General features: G+C 41.0%; 1 protein-coding gene across 4 annotated transcripts in view; it reads right to left on the bottom strand.

The window, feature by feature from the left end:
• The window catches only part of LOC146332482 (multiple epidermal growth factor-like domains protein 11), a 220,523-nt gene that overhangs the window by 93,759 nt on the left and 110,501 nt on the right, over window positions 1-16,263 (bottom strand). The window lies entirely within an intron of this gene.

Below are 16,263 nucleotides of genomic sequence, written 5' to 3'. Positions count from 1 at the left end.
ACAGCAGGCTAGAAATCAAACCCAGCCCAGACAGGAAAGAGGCAGAGGAGAAAACGGTCGAATCAGCTGGGGCAGTGAGGGCGGGGCATCAAGGCCGCTGTTGCTGCAGGGCAGGTCATTTTATGAGGGACATGAGGCCAAACTGAGGGAACACGGCGGGTCAAGGCTTTAATGGCCTCCATGAAATTCTTGCCTCGGTTAGCCGGATCCTGACCAAAACTTTTTTTTTTTTTTTTTTTAACTTTTTTTAAGTACAAATGACTCGTTTTCAGAGATCTATAATGAAAGAGTGTTAATATATTCATGAACTTGAATAAAAATATGCAGATCTTTTTAACATGTTGTGAAACAGTTGCCATGTGGAAACGGTACGGTACCAAAACGACTTGCACAAAAATCTGATGACACACGTAACATGACACACTTAACATTAAGTACCATATAGTCTGACTCACTGAACCTAAAGTCCCCAGGAAACAAAAATAACCACTGAGCTACAACCTGCACACTGAAAACGGCAAACTAGCGCCTTGGACGCTAACGGTACAATTGTAAACAAGCAAACAGCTGTTAGCTTTTCTTTCGCTGTGATGTAGTTATCTTAATGCCAGAACTCACCTTCTGACGTGCAAATGTTCCACCAAAACAAGTTCCCCCCTCGACACTACAGCAGCACCATCGCTGCATCCTGAGCTTAGCTCCGCCAAAGACGTCTGTGATTGGTTTAAAGAAATGCAAACAAGCATTTTTTCCTCTATGGCAGAATGTGTATGCATGAGGCTGGACCTTTCTGCAGCACTCTGTACTGTAAAGCTTTTATTAATGTTTTGGTTTCACGGGACATGAACCCTGGTCCCCTGGGTGAAAGTCCTTTGTCTGGTTGATGATTCTCCCTCTTTATATTCTACATCGAAAGGCCAGCTGCAGGTGCGTTCACATTAAGGTCATTTGGAAGCCCGCTGCATCTCTTACAGCTGCTAACGGGTACCTTGTGCATCTGTATGAGTCGCAGATGGATGTGACAAAACATCCGTGTTTGATTAAGGACGGACTGAATACAATGTACAACAAAATAAAGTTTGAGATACTGTGAACAACAAAAAAATCAACTGTGAGTATTAAAAAACCAGTTGAGCAAGAACAAATGGCATTTAATTTGACCTTAACTGCTGAAAACTGTTGATACAATTAAAGCTGCTTTTTAAATAATGTTTCATTTTCATGGCAGGCTCATTTTTACCACTCAAACCCCCGCCGATCAGGCATCGGCATCACTTGACAACATTTACAACATCGGTAAAATATAGGGTGGAAGCAGTGAAAACATTGTGGAGCACAATGTTAAACCAAATGTCACTTGTCAGGAATACAGAAAATGAGAGTAACGTCCATGAATCTGTCGCCCCAGTCCCTGCTGAGACACCATTCTCATGAAATCACATAATCATCTCTCAGCCGGTCGTATGAATCTCTGTTCATTTGCCTTTATTTCAAAATAAGAGTGCACTCTTATCCAAGGTAACTTCATCCAGAATCAACAAATTGATCCACAAACTACTTTTAGAGAACCAATTAGCTGAATGAGAGTAAACAGTATTATCTCAGCTTGATAACGACATTTATTACATGGCTTTATTAAATACTCGATTCTGATTGGTCCATTACAGCATTCTAAGGTCTGTTATTTCTGAATACCAGGCCGTTGCTATGGACACAGTTCTGATTATAGACTCTGGAGGGGCAATAAAATCATTGTTAAATCACTAAATTCATTTTAAAATGAATGTTTTGTGTCAAATTAGTGGGGTCTTTTTTTGAGGACACAGAACCATGTCATAAACAGGATAATGCACAGTGAGCAGGTCATTATTGTGAAATAAATCCTGACAGGATGATGCAGGACCACGATACAAAGCAGAAGGGTCTTGAATCATCCTGAATGGGACCTGCTCACTGTACATTATCTCTTACGCAACAGCCTGAATTAGTAAAACCACATATGAAGAACAGAATCCAAGTCTCCTTACTCGATAAACGATACGGCAAAAACACTCAACTACTGATCTTAAAAACAGAGATTTAGGTGACGATCAAAGTCGTCACATCAGCCCCAGTATGATGAGAAAATAGTTCCCTGTGATGAGGATGTATGTTCCCCTGTGAGGTGGTGATCAATGAGCAGCCTGATCAGACAGGAAGTAGGGGGGAACACCCTGCCAATAACCGAGGCAGAGGGATAGTGCTGAGTGGCCGAAAAACACTGCAGCCCTCCGACTGCCACTGGGCCATCTGTTGATCTATGGAGCAGCAGCCGCACTCATTTGTCTTGGTTCTGCCCTGCTGATCACGTTCAGGCCCGACTCTGAGCTACAGTGTGCTTTTATTTGACTTTATTGGTGACCAACTGGACAAATTAGGGGCCTGCACAGGGAGAGGATGTGGAAACAAACAGGGGGCACGGATGAAAAAGTCATGTTGTCAATCTTTATATACAGCCAGTGGTCTGAAGCAGGAAAAGCCAATTAAATACACTGTGAAGGTTTTGCAGAAACATCCATTTGAAATGTTTCTTTATTATGCTGATAAAGAATATAATCCAATTTAAATAGAATTTCAAGGTCAGCAGCATCTGGACCAAAATTAATTCTTAACATTTACAGGTGCAGAACAGATGGACGTTTTACTAACAACTTAGTAACATTTATCACTGCAGATCCTCTGAGTATTCACTAATGCATTATTATCAAATAGAAACACTGCCTACACTTTATTTAAACAATTCTCTAACATGGATATGCAATTTAATTTTCTTCTCCAGGGCACAATTACTAATAGAGGACTTGTTGCCCAGTCGGAAGAGATGAAAATTATGGCAGAAGGTTGTTAAGTTGTGTGGAATTCAAAACATGTTTAAACTTTTCAGATGGTGTGTGTTTAATACAGAATGTCTCACCAACAGAGGAGATAAAAGATTTGGATAAGCTCACAATCTCTCATTTACACACAAAAGTGCCTTACAATGTTTTCAATCTTTGCAGGACAAATGTGGACTAAAGCAGAATGATATGACCTCCAGTCAAGACATTATTTGAATCAGAAGTGCAGACCTGCAGACTCATCAGCAACAGAACCAGTTTTATAAAATCCTTCATTCAGCCTTCAGTTAAGTCCATCTTTAGACTGTACCAGAGCTGACCGCCTGAGAGTTTTCTTTGACAGTCAGTGTGCATTACAGTTACAGGATGAAACAGATAGAAGCTACAAAAATGCACAGGGAGAAGATTTCAGTGAGGAATTAAAGGGTACCAAATATATTTTTCTATTAGCTGATGCACTTATTAAAAAATATCCTCAGGACCACATGCGCTGTCGGGTTGACTGATGAGAGAAGGTGAGAGGAGTGGTTGGTAAACAAGTTTCAGCTCTTGTTTTTTATCTGCGTCATTGCACACAGAGCAATGGAACAGCATGACAGGCCGTAAACTTTACAAACCGAGTCTCTGAATCACCACAAACCACAAAACTAACTGCGATGGAAGCAGAGAAGAGTGATGGAAACGGAGCGCAGCTGTCAGACGCCTCATCCAGACGCACCCACAGAGCGCACAGAGCAGGTGACGCTTGTTTGTTTGCTTGTTGTTTGTGTTTGTTTCTTCCAATGACAGGCTCAGATTGTTCTTGTTAGTGTCTGACAACATTATGGAAAGAACTGTGACAGTGACATTTTAAAGAGTAAAATAGGTTTTGTTGAGCCAGAAACAGCAGTTTACTTGCGTTCACCAAACTCAACAGAATTCTTCTTCATCATCGTCAGCTTCATTCAAACTTTACAGAAACTAAATAAAACTCCACAAAAATGTCTCAGTTTGTCTTTCCACTGTCCCAACAATCACCAACTCTGGTTTGGACGAAATAAATCCTTAATTCACAGCGTAAAAGAGCACGAAGCGTGCAGCGCAGGTGATGCTGGACAGCAGCTGCAGCCTCAGGAGAGAAGCTCCGCAGGTCCACTGATTTTATAACTGAACTACAGGAGGATGCACACTTTGGATTTCTCTGACTGTGTGAAAATATTTTTTTCACATCACAGATCACGAAGAAAGGCATTAAAATGGGAGTCTATCTGGTAAAACATAATCATGCAGGCTCATATATTTCGTGTGGCGCACTATAGGTGGAATATGTGGCCAAATCTGATTCGACTAAAGAAAATCTTAGTCAGAAACAGCCTTACATTGTACAAAGCTCTTTCATGCTAAAAATGAAAACACCTTCTTCATCAAAGAGAAGTTGGAAGAAGCAAGAACAGGGCTCTCTGAGGAGACTTGTGAGCTTTGAAATACCCCTTTCAGTGCATATGTATATGAAAAAAAATGCAAAAAGAAGTTTGGTGTAAAAATAACAGAAAGGTTTTGTACACTGTGCGATATTGCCTTTTCCAAATAAAAATAAAAAAACAAGCAAAGGAAATGCAGTGTCAGCAGCTTCAGCCATACGAGGGGCGGATAAACCAGAGAAGGCAGGGAGATTTCTCACAACCCTGCAGCCCAAAACCTGTTCTTATAAATACCTTATAACTGATATATAATATATATCAGTATGTGATTGATTAACCATTAATAAAGTCATTATTTACTCATTTTTGCAGAGAAAGTGGCATCTTCAAAGAAAAACAGCACATACACAGGATGTAAGCACAGGATGCAGTAAACTTTATCATCGAACACGTGGAGCTTCATCTGTAACGAGACAGAGAAAAGGCCCCGGATTCTCTAAACTGAGAGCCACTAAATGTCTTGTTTCAGGGATGAATAAATGGTTATAAAGTCGTTCTGTATCCGTCATCGAACTCGCCTTCAAGATTTCACCCCGTCAACATGCCGGGGATCGATGCTGCTGTCAGCCAATGAACGCCTTCTCAGCTGCACTCAAAGCCGCTGCTGGGCAGAAGCCAATGAACTATCCAGTCACACACACACACACACACACACACACACACACACACACACACACACACACACACACACACACACACACACAAACACACAGCCTCTAGCTTAATTCATTCATTTTTAACTCAATGGCATCTTTGACACAAACCTATGGAACGGGGAGGAGAGAAACAATCTGTGAGACGCTTGTTTTTCACGACTCTGACGACACCTTTGGTGATAAGCAGTCGCTGCCTTGCATTTACCGCAGGCGCCGGCTTAATATAATCTATTATTAAATACTACTCGCTTATATTTATTCCAAACAAATTGCCATTGTTGCTTCCATAAACACAAAGACGATAATATGCAGCAGAAGAAAGAGAGAACGCCTCAGAGCTGAACAGCAAAGTCAGGGCTTTAAAACAGTCTATTGGTTGACTCACTGTTGTATCGGTCGGGTAAAAAATGTGCTTTATTTCTATGAAAAAATGGTAAATGATTATTCTAAGGCGCAGCAAATCACACAGAGATGCCTTATTTTAAGTGAGATGTCCTGCAGGCTCATTGAGAAAGGTCAACGACGGGGATACAGTCACGGAGCAGAAGTACAGTACGTTTATATTTCCAGCAGCAGCAGCAGCAGCAGCGGCCGGGTATTGCCCAGCAATGCACCACTTTATTTTAAGGCCACACCGCTTGCATGAGTAAAACTATTTTCATCAGCACACTGTCAGACAGCCACCGTGCTCTCCCCTGACAAATGAGTAAACAATACTTTATAAAAGAAGCAGCGGGGGTGGGCGGCTGTTTTTCCTGTAGTAAGCCACTTTCACCTCCAAAACAAAACTGATGAAAGTCGCCGATAACAGAACTCTGGATGTACGAGTGTGTTTCTGAGTGTGTGTGAAGTGCAGCCGAGTTCTCGCACTCTGGAACACCCTGCCACTGCACTCTGAGAAATGAGGGTTCCAAAAAGGATCTTCCTGAAGGGCCAGAACCACTAGTCTCTAAGGAACCCTTTTCTGAAGAAAGGGTTTCTCTCTTGCATTCAGAACCCTTTACATCCAAAGAACCCTTTTCTGAAGAAAGAGTTTTTTTTAAGGATTGTTCATATCCTTTAAGAATGCTGTTGTCACATGTTCTTTGTACCAGGCTACAGAAGGGTTCCCGCTGGCTGTGTTCTAGTTAGAACCCTTGGAAAATAAAATGGTCCTTAGTAGAACCCCTTGCTGTGTTCTAGATAAAACCGTTTGAATATAAAAAGGTTCTTGGTTGAACCCTCCAGGTATGTTCCAAGTAAAACCCTTGGAATATAAAAAGGTTCCAGGGTTCCAAAAGGGATCAACCATTGGCTGAGGTTCTACCCAGAACAATTTGCTTCTGAAAAATCCTTTTCTGAAGAAACATTTGTCAAGGGTTCTTTGTTATACTAATGGTTCCATCTTCAGGGTTTGTTGAAAGCTCAGGTGTTAAAAGAAATTTTCTCAGTCTCAACGTTGGGAACGTAACATAGACTATTAAAATAATGGATCTGTAGATTACAATATGGTTATTCGTAGAACCCTTAGAAGACAGGAGGATTATAGGTGAAACCCGTACAAAATGTATTTTTAGATCCCCCTGGATTGGTTCTAAATGAAAGCATTTGAAAAAAAAAGGGTTCTTGGTAGAACACCCTGGACTGGTTCTAGATGAAAGCAATGGAACGTAAAAAGGTCCTTGGTATATACCAAGGGTTTCATCAAGGACACATCCAGGGTGTTCTACCAAGAACCTTTTTACATTCCAGTGCTTTCATCTAGAACCAGTCCAGGGTGTTCTACCCAGAACCCTTTTGTATTTCAAGGGTTTCATCTAGAACTCACCCAGGGTGTTCTACCAAGCACCAAGAAACCCTTTATATTCCAAAGATTTCATCTAGAACTCATCCAGGATGTTCTAGCCAGAATCCTTTTGTAGTCAAAAGCTTTTATCTAGACCACAATAACCCTTTTATAGACCAGGAGTTTTATGTAATATCCACCTAGGATGTTCTACCAAGAACCCTTTTATATAACAGGGTTGTTGGTAGAACATCCAGAAATGGTTCTAGATGACAGGCTTGGAATTAAAAAGGGTTCTTGGTAGATGTAACCCTCAGACTATACAAGGGCTCTTGGTAGAACACCCTGGAGGAGTTCTAGATGAAACCTTTGGAATATAAAAGGGTTGTTGGTAGAACACCCAGGACTGGCCCTAGATTAAAGTCTTGAAAGGGTTCTGGGTGGAACCATTACGCCATAGAAGGGTTCTCTGTAGAAACTCTCATAAAGTGGGTTCAGGGTGGAACCTTTAACAGAAAGTTGTACGTACAACCCTTTTTGTTGGGTTCTAAGTAGGATCCTCTGAAACCAGAGGAACCCTACATGGTTCTAGTTAGCACTTGTGTTTCTCAGAGTGTAGATAAGTATGTTGAGCAGCGCTGAGTTATTAGGAGACAGCTGACCCATATACAAACATGCACGCTTGTGTTTAATTCAGAGACATTGATTTCCTATTTTCAATTAATAATTGTAATTAGTGGCAGCACAGTTGAGGCTGTACGGGCGGCGGGTCGATGAGGAGGACGGCTGCGATGGAGGACAGGCCAGATGGATGACACAGTTTACTGCTCACAGGCCTGGAAGAAAGTGTCAGTTTATTGTGACTCAATGACTGCGTGTGCGTCTGCTTTGATTGAGTTTTTACAGATTTTCCTTTTAATGAGGCCATTTTCATGTCCAGATAATAAGCCGGGAAAGTCGACGCCGTGTTAATCAATCGTTTTAAGACCTCGAGCGAAACATATCAGACCTGCCTCTTTACTGATTTTTATACTCTGCACTTCATATTGTTTTTGTTTTTTTAAGACTAAATAATTGCTGTCATTAGCGGTCATCAACAACTTTGCAGTGGACTGATGCATGAGACGTGGCAACCTTTCACTTAATCACTTAATGTTTTTGTTGTGAGTGTGTGTGTGTGTGTGTGTGTGTGTTGGACCCGATCGGGCGTAGTCCGGCTTGTTTTCTTGTGTGGTAATTGCGGTTTAATGATCTCCTTTTATGCAAACTTGTGGCATAAATCTGAGTTCAGGTCTAATGGCTCCTGGCAGGTGGCTGTCCTCCCACCGACCCGCTGACAAATATAAAGAGGTGAAAGGTGCACATCAGACAGCTGATGGCTCCATTTGGCCGAGGTCAGGGGTCAACCGTCGCCCCGGTCGTCCACCCGACATCAATGAGATGACCACCTTCCCTGTCGGCATTTTTGGACACTTAAGGGGAAAACAATAAGCTGTAAACACAACACTGATGCAGGCCTATTATCGCCTTATTAAGCTGATACGATGTTAGACAACATTTGCCTTTTCACACATCAGCAAACACAGCAGCATTATCATTAGGAGAGAATCTGAGTCCCATATTTTCTCTCCTTTTAGCTCCGTTTGTGGTCTCCACCTCCTCCCGAGGGAAATATCTGGCTCTTTAGCTGCTAAATGCTTCACTATCTTCACCAGCTAGTTGTCATCTTTTCCTGTCCTCTGTTTACTGTGGTACTATTTTCATTTTTCACAGAAAACAGCTGCTTGTTATTGAGAGCAGCGAGACTCAAAACGGTAAAGTTGGAGGCCAGTAAACCAAAACACTGAGCTAAAAGACACTAAAATTCAGTGTGAATTTGGACCGGGTGATAATCAACAAGGGTTTTTTTTTGCCTGATAGCATTATCAAGCATAACTAGCATAGCATTATTATACCAGACAAGCAGTATGGAGGCATTTTATCATATGTTTTTGTTTTGTTTTTGTGTTTAGTCACCTTCCACTTACACTGATTTCCTGTGAAACTCCAGCAGTGTTTTGTCTAAAGACGAAAAAACTAAAGGCAAAGTTTAATTTTAAATTCCTGCACATTCTTTGTTTTCTGCTCCGTCCTTCTGCCGTGTCCTCTCTGTGTTTGTCCTGGAAGATGATTCCTCCATGAGGGATCAGTGAAGTTCCATCTTATGCTAAACCCAGAGTACGCTCTGAGTCAGTCTGTGTGCCATCCTCGAGAGCAGACTGGCTTTAGGAGATCCTTTAGGAATCAACAGACCAACCTTCACTCTCGCTTGGAGGTCAGAGCTCCCTCCTCTGCACCACGAGGCCCTTTGAGAAAGGTCAAGACGGCTTGAAGTGCAAAATGACTGAGAGAGAAGTGGATGAGGAAATAAAGAGGCCGGGGAGGCTGCGATTGTGCTCCTCTTCTCTCAGCAAATGTAAAGTGGAGGAAGGCAGGCGATGAATAATTCCTGGCCATTTTCAAAGTCAAAGCGAAGTCAGTCGTGTGGGGAGGGAAAAGGATCTATTCTGCCGGTCACTTCGGCTGAAAGGCGGCGGACGATAAACAAGTTAGTTTGGAAATTAATCAGAGTGCATAGAGAGGGAGAGAAAGAGGGAGGGAGGGGGAGGGCAGGCGGGAAAGTAGCGCAGAATGGGCAAGTCGTTATATTCCTTAATGGCTTGTCTGTCATGAGGTTTGGCCGGCGTGGGCTCACGTGGCATTAGAAGGAAAATGGGTAATCAAAAGGTTTCCGAGGTGAGGTGCCAGTCCATTTCCCCTCTCAGTCTCAGACGCACAAGATTGATGGCATACAGAGGCAGAAAGAGAAGGACTCTGTGGATTTGATAGGAAAACAGCAGCTTGAAATTTGTTTGCTGATGGAGAAGTCTATATTCTCTAAATCTGTTCACAGAGCAGCTAAAGTACCAAACTATAAACTCTGCAGAAAGAAATACAGATTAGTTGCTTCAATACTCCCATCTCCTAAACTCCAACCAAATGTTTGATGTGTTTTCAGTTTATTGCTGACATGTCAAACTCATAAAATATAGAACTGTGCAGTTATTGCAGGTTAGTTTAGCCATTTTCTCCACAACCTCAATCAATACAAGGTAGAATAATCATTCAATTGTTTCATTTCCTCTGATCTGAGGCAAAAGTCTTTTCTATTTTTTAGTTATAGCCATTCAATATAATGCACGCATTGTTGAGCACTGGGACATATCATGTCCTACCAAAAAAAAAACTTCAGAAATTATTAACACCAACACAATGTATTTCTTAATTCTTTATCTATATATGAAATATATGTAATTAATCAAATGTTTTGGTTTGCTTTAATTTTCTTAATTTCTAAACTTGTTCTGAGCCAGAAAGCCTCTTGTCCCAGACACAAATTCACAAGTTCAAACAATTTAAAAAATGTTTTAAAGTCTTAAAAATCTAAAACTAACAACACCTGATAATAACATGGGTGTACAAATGTGCCATTATAATTACTGTTGTTTTAAAATGTATTTTTTAATTTTAATGTTGGCTTTTTAAAGTTGTGTCCAGGATTTCCATCTGTCTCACTTTCTGGTTTAAAAAAAGGCAGGAGTACTACTCAAACACTGGTAAACTTTCTAGTTTTAGACAAATTCGTTAAATAACACTTCTATCCGATGTGTCTGAACCTTAACACGTCTAAACATGTTTAAAAAATACTCACTGCTCACTCTGTAAAGTGTCAAGTGTCTGCCTGTTTCAAGGTTTATTAACCTGGAGTTTGATCTTTTAAAATATATTTTCCAGCATAAAATCAAAACCCCCTAAAAATACGGTTTTGCTCCAATTATCAAAAATGAGTGAATTACATTCTGTAATTACCTCTCTGGATTTTTATTGTTACTGGTTGAGTCCACCATTCCCACACAGGATATAAAAAATATCTGCACAAACATGAGGGATTTACAGGAAACAAATTTACATTTTTCAGAGTTAGTGTTAGCATTGAAAAAGCTTCCTCGTTTTTATTAAAAGCTCTCTACAGCGGTATCAGATCTGTGTTAAGTTGGCGCTGCTGAAAACAAAACATGTCATTTTCTCTCGTCAGCAGATCATTATTCATTTTGCAAGAGAGACAAGAAGAGGAGGAGGAGGAAGAGCGTTTATCGTGATGAAGAGCTGCATGCTACAGCCTCGCACTGTAACTTGTGAGAACTCCTCTTTTACTTTGTGTCAAGATTTGTGACGAGTGCAGGAAGAAATCAGTTTGTGTTGTAGGACAAGATGGAAAAAGATGCTGACTTTATTCTCTGTTAAAACTAAATAAGGATAAATTCTCTAACTGAGCAGAAACTTCTGGGGCTGAAAAGTGAAGCCAGCGCCAAAAAAAATGCATTTTATATAACTCACCCATTTAAATTTTATTAAGGCTTAAAGTTATGCATCATTGATGGCGTGTCCTCTTTGAGTGACAGATGGGAGACTTAAGAGGTGGCTATATGTTTCATTCAGCTGTCTCAGCTCCACCCACACACCACCTCTTTGCCCATTTTTTGGATTAGTCAGGTCAGGCACCAGCAAAATGCTGATGGACCGTGCTGCGAGCTGCACAGTGACTCTTCAGAAACCTACGTGTGATGTCACGGAGGCTCCATCCACAAAATGATTATACTGTCTATGATTTCTATTCAGAATGAGTATTAGAGTTCTTTGACTGGTTGTAAAAGACATCCTGTTGACTATCGGCACACATGAATGTCATTGAATGATTTACTGATACAACTCTTTAAACTCTTAAAACCTTTCACTTTAATGGGTCTGATGGTTCAAAGTGGTGGTGCTAAGAAAAATGCATTTATTATTCTACGCCTGTTCCTTTTAGGGTGATTGTGTGTGGTTAGTCTCACATGTCCAGACGTCTCAGCGCTGGAGAAGGATCTGGCTCCACACATGTACATTCAGCTATATGTGAAAAAAGCCCTGCCTTGTTTGCATTTCTTTAAACCAATCACAAACATCTTGGATGACGCTAAGCCCAGGATGCAGCAAGGGTAGTGCTGCAGCAAAATAGTGTCGAGGGGGAACTTGTTTTGGTGGAACATCTGCACGTCGGGAGGTGAACTTTTGCTGCAAAAGTAAAAGTAACAGCTGCTAGCTGGTTCACATTTGTACTGTCAGTGTCCCAGGCCCTTATTCGCCATTTTCAGCGTGTAGGCTGCAGCTCAGAGGTTGCTCTTGTTTCTTGAGGACTGCCTGCAGTGTGCATCCAGGTGTCAGACTAGTGTGTGGCCACTTGTATTTTTAAGCCAGTGTGCTCCATGTGACGTTGCAATACCAAGTGTGGCCACTACAACAACCACCTCACAGGCCAGTGCTGCTCATGGAGGCTTCGATCAACCAAGACGATCAACCACAGACTGAACAAACACTGGACAGATCCTCTGACTCTGAGAAGTGAAGCCACTATGGAAGTGCCTTAAACCTGCGTTCTTTTTCAAAGCCAGCAGGGGGCGACTGTATGGAACTCCATGAGAAAATGAACGTACTTCTCACTTGATTTATGACTTCAGTAAACAGTTTACTGATGAGTTTATGGTCTTCATCACTAGTTTCAACTCTTCTTCAGTATGATCGTCATTTCGTAAGTTATGGTCTCTTTAACACCATAAAGCAGGGGTGGGGCTACCTTTAGATTGACAAGTTGTCAGCATGGTGCTTCCTCAGGTTCTCAGGCAGATGCAGTCAGGATAGAGGCGTAGTAATGCATATCCTCTTTAGATCCACACTCTTGTCTTATATTGTCGTTTCTGGCTTAAAAAAAAAACAAGATGGCGACGGTCATAATGCCTTGAATGCCTTGAGCCTTCAAAACAGTAGTCCATAAATCAACTGGTGCTGCCCCTACTGGTCAATACATGTAATATTTGGGACCTTAAAACACTACAGTACTACATTTGCTCTTTAGTTCAGTTTTTAATGTCTTATGCTGCATTATGTAAAGCGCTCCGAATTGTCTTTGCATACATATTAATTAAATGGGAAATTGAGATTTTTAAGTGTGTTTTTTAAAATCTCCCAAAGTTAGAGACTTAGCTTTAAAGTGCATCGTAACTTATTCCATGAGTTGGGAGCACAGAACCTAACAGCAGACTTTCCGAATTCAGAATGAACACGAGGGACATGAAGTGTAATCCAGTCCTGAGAGCAGGTTTGATAAGCTCCTGTCCTGAAGTGTAAAAGTGAAATAAGCTGAGTTGGTAATTTGTTAAGGAGCGCTTTGTAGATAAATAAATACCAACGCTGGTCTCACCTCACAGAGAGAGACGGCAAACTTTTTATAGAGAATGCAATGATGGGAACTACAGGTATCACCGGTTATGAATCTAAGAGCAGAGTGGTGTATTGATCGTGCTGTAAAAATTAAGCTGGCTTACCTAATGGAAAACCAACTGTGTTCTGTCTCATTCTTATTCTGTGAGAACGTGTGAGTAGCACACACACACACACACACACACACACACACACAAACACACACACACACACACACACACACACACACACACACACACACACACACACACACACACACACACACACTTACAACTGTATCTTCTTCATCTAAGGAGCTCTCACTCAGTTACTGTTGTCCTCTTTCTTAACTTTCAAAGAGTGTTTTGTGTTTTCTTGTTAACCTGAGAGCCTGTGTAGCTAATTTGCCTGGAGTGGTTTACAACAAAAGTCCCATATCAAGAAACTCTTAGTACACGGCTTGTATTTTCCCTGAAAACCACTTGTGCTTTTTTTCTTTTTTTGCAGGAAAAACAGGTCTAATGAATCCATTTATCCCATCATTGGCACTGACACACAGGTGTTGTGTTGTCCCCAGCTGCACAGCCTGTACAAAGCTTTTATTTTAGTTTTCCTGCTTCATTTCTCAGCTTTGTGACAAGCTGCTGTTTATGGTTTGCAAACGAATCACGTCGTCGGCACAAAGCAAAGATCATTACATCTTTAGTTTTTCCGCAGTAACATGAAGTGAACACAGTGGAGCATTTAGCAGATAAAGGGCAGATATTTCCTTTTCCTTAATGTTATCAGACACTTAGAATCTGAACCTGTCACAAGCAAAACAAGCACTTTTAGTACTTTGACGGGTTGCAATAGTCAATAACACCTTAATTCAACCGGGCACGACTCTATAACGCCGCGTCTGTGAGATGGTTTTATCCATCCAGAGTGTTTTGCCTGACTCATTCTGTTGACTTGCTCAGATATTGTTGATTTTAGTCATTTTTCCTTGATTTTTATGCTTCTACTGTGGATAAATAGGCTACGTAGTTAAAGCTACTACAAGGAGCTTTCATATTTTATTGATTTTGGAGATCCCTGTGGACAAAAGCAGTCGTGTTTCCACTGTAATAATCACAACATATAACGTCGAAAATAAAATTATTCAAATAAAAATATCTTTCTTCCTTGTAACTGACTATTGTACCACTCATTGTAAGTTTGCCTGTGACAATGTAAACACAGGATTGTTTCATCTGATTTTGCAGAGAATCTGACCCAGAGGCAGACATTAATAATAAATTTATAAAAAAGAGCTGATCTTTGCTGAGGTGGTTTTGTTGTATAACAGCATCAGTAAAGAACTGAGATTGTTTCATAACTAGTTAAAAACTCCCTGTAGTAGCTTTAAATTGCTTTTTTGTCTGTTTTAACATTTGTGAATCTGGACAGGGTGTTTTATTTTGAAAACTGAACCAATTCTCTGTACCGTTCCTGTGTCTCAACTTCTTGCTCAGCTCGATCTGCTGTGTGCAGCTTGATACATCATCCCGCAAAAACAGACTTGTGTGTATTCTCAGGGAAGCAGAGACGACAGCCGCCTCTGGGACGCTTCTGGACCACGCTGTCACAGTCTAAAACTGATGCAGTCACACCCGGTGATGTCGTGTCCGTTTTATGGCTGCAATGGTCTTGCTCAATACTGGACAAATTTCAAAAATTGTTTGCACCATTAATCATTTAGGCTGGGCTCAAACAACAGGAGTTTTGGTCTAATTTACCTGAAATTAACCCCTCAGGGAACTGGAGCAGAAATCTGGGCCAGGACCGTTGTTGGTACCAATGTTCAGCCCAGATTATCTGCTGATGTGAGACGTTTAAACTTCCCGAAGTGCTCGAGAACTCATCGGGTCACCCCTGTAATTTTCAAACATGTTTGATATTTATGAGTGAAAATGTGGATGATTACTGTAGATCCGTACATTGAGGATCAGTGTCTCGTCCATTGTTGTTGTGCATCCAGTAGGAAAAAGTTCTCTAGCTGCAGGCGGGCGAGTGCATGAGATGACACTTTCATGGGAGTGGTCCGCCTGTGTGATCACCCTCGCCTCCCTACCTGCCCGCCCACCTCTCATTGATAATGAAATACGAGGTGCATCAGTCATTCCCCGTTTGAAAAGCCCATTAGTCCAGCAAGTTGATGCACTGCATTAAATCTCCACTTTGTTTTCATCTTCATCTCCATGAGCTCCCGCTCCCTCTGACACAATAATCTTAATAATATCCTGTAATCTATGATGCACCATTATTTCCATATCTTGTAGTGTGTGCATGTTTGAGATTAGAGATTAGAGGTTATGGATTTTAAAAAAAAACACAGGGTCAACATTGATAAAATACCAAAATTAACTCTTTAAAAGGCAATGGTTTATGTCACTGTTGTGCTCACAAGTTGTTTTTGCTGCCCCCACATGGCCAAAAAATCATTTTTTGCTGGTTTGCTTTCCCTTTTTGTATTTTTGGGAGAAAGAAATCACATTTTTAAACTCTAAAACCTGCCCACTCCCTTACAAGAATTATGTTACTGCACATCTCAGAAGTCTCGACTGTGAATTACTAGAAAAATCATGAGTGGGCCTTCAGCCAGTCGTGTCATAATAACTGTAAACATCCACACTCGAGCTCTTTGCTGTAGTGAAGAGCTGGCAGGTATTCAGACCAGGAGGTTAAACACAAAAGCAAAAGGCTCCACTGTTCTACATGGATGTGAAAGGTGTCGAGTCCCAGTGACATTTATAAACTGGTTTCATAAAGTGATACTGAAGTCGTAGCTGTAATATCAGCCGTAACAGTGGTGAGACGGTGAGATATGAGCCGTGGGGTTTTTGAATGGTGCTTCTAAGACATTTGAATAAAACAGTCACGGACAGAAAAGCTTTTCAAACATTATATGGCACCAATCACTGCTTTGATATTTGAATACAACAGCAAGAGCTTCTGGCTTTTTTCTGGCAGCGGTAAATATCTGTAAAATAATATTATTAAGCACAAAGAACGTCACTGACATTTGAGCATTTTGCTTTCCAGCGGACAGACGGTGGCTTTGATTGTGTTGCTTGCTGTAATTTAACAAACTGCAGGAAATGCTGAAGGATCATTTTTCTTATGCTCACAAGAAAAAAGCCCATACTTCATAGCTTCAAGCTGAATCA

Source organism: Lutjanus erythropterus, chromosome 1 (genome assembly GCF_056507025.1).
Source record: "Lutjanus erythropterus isolate fLutEry1 chromosome 1, fLutEry1.hap2, whole genome shotgun sequence".
Taxonomy (NCBI): domain Eukaryota; kingdom Metazoa; phylum Chordata; class Actinopteri; order Lutjaniformes; family Lutjanidae; genus Lutjanus; species Lutjanus erythropterus.
Note: the sequence above shows the minus strand (reverse complement) of the source record. Positions and strands in the feature narration are given on the sequence as shown.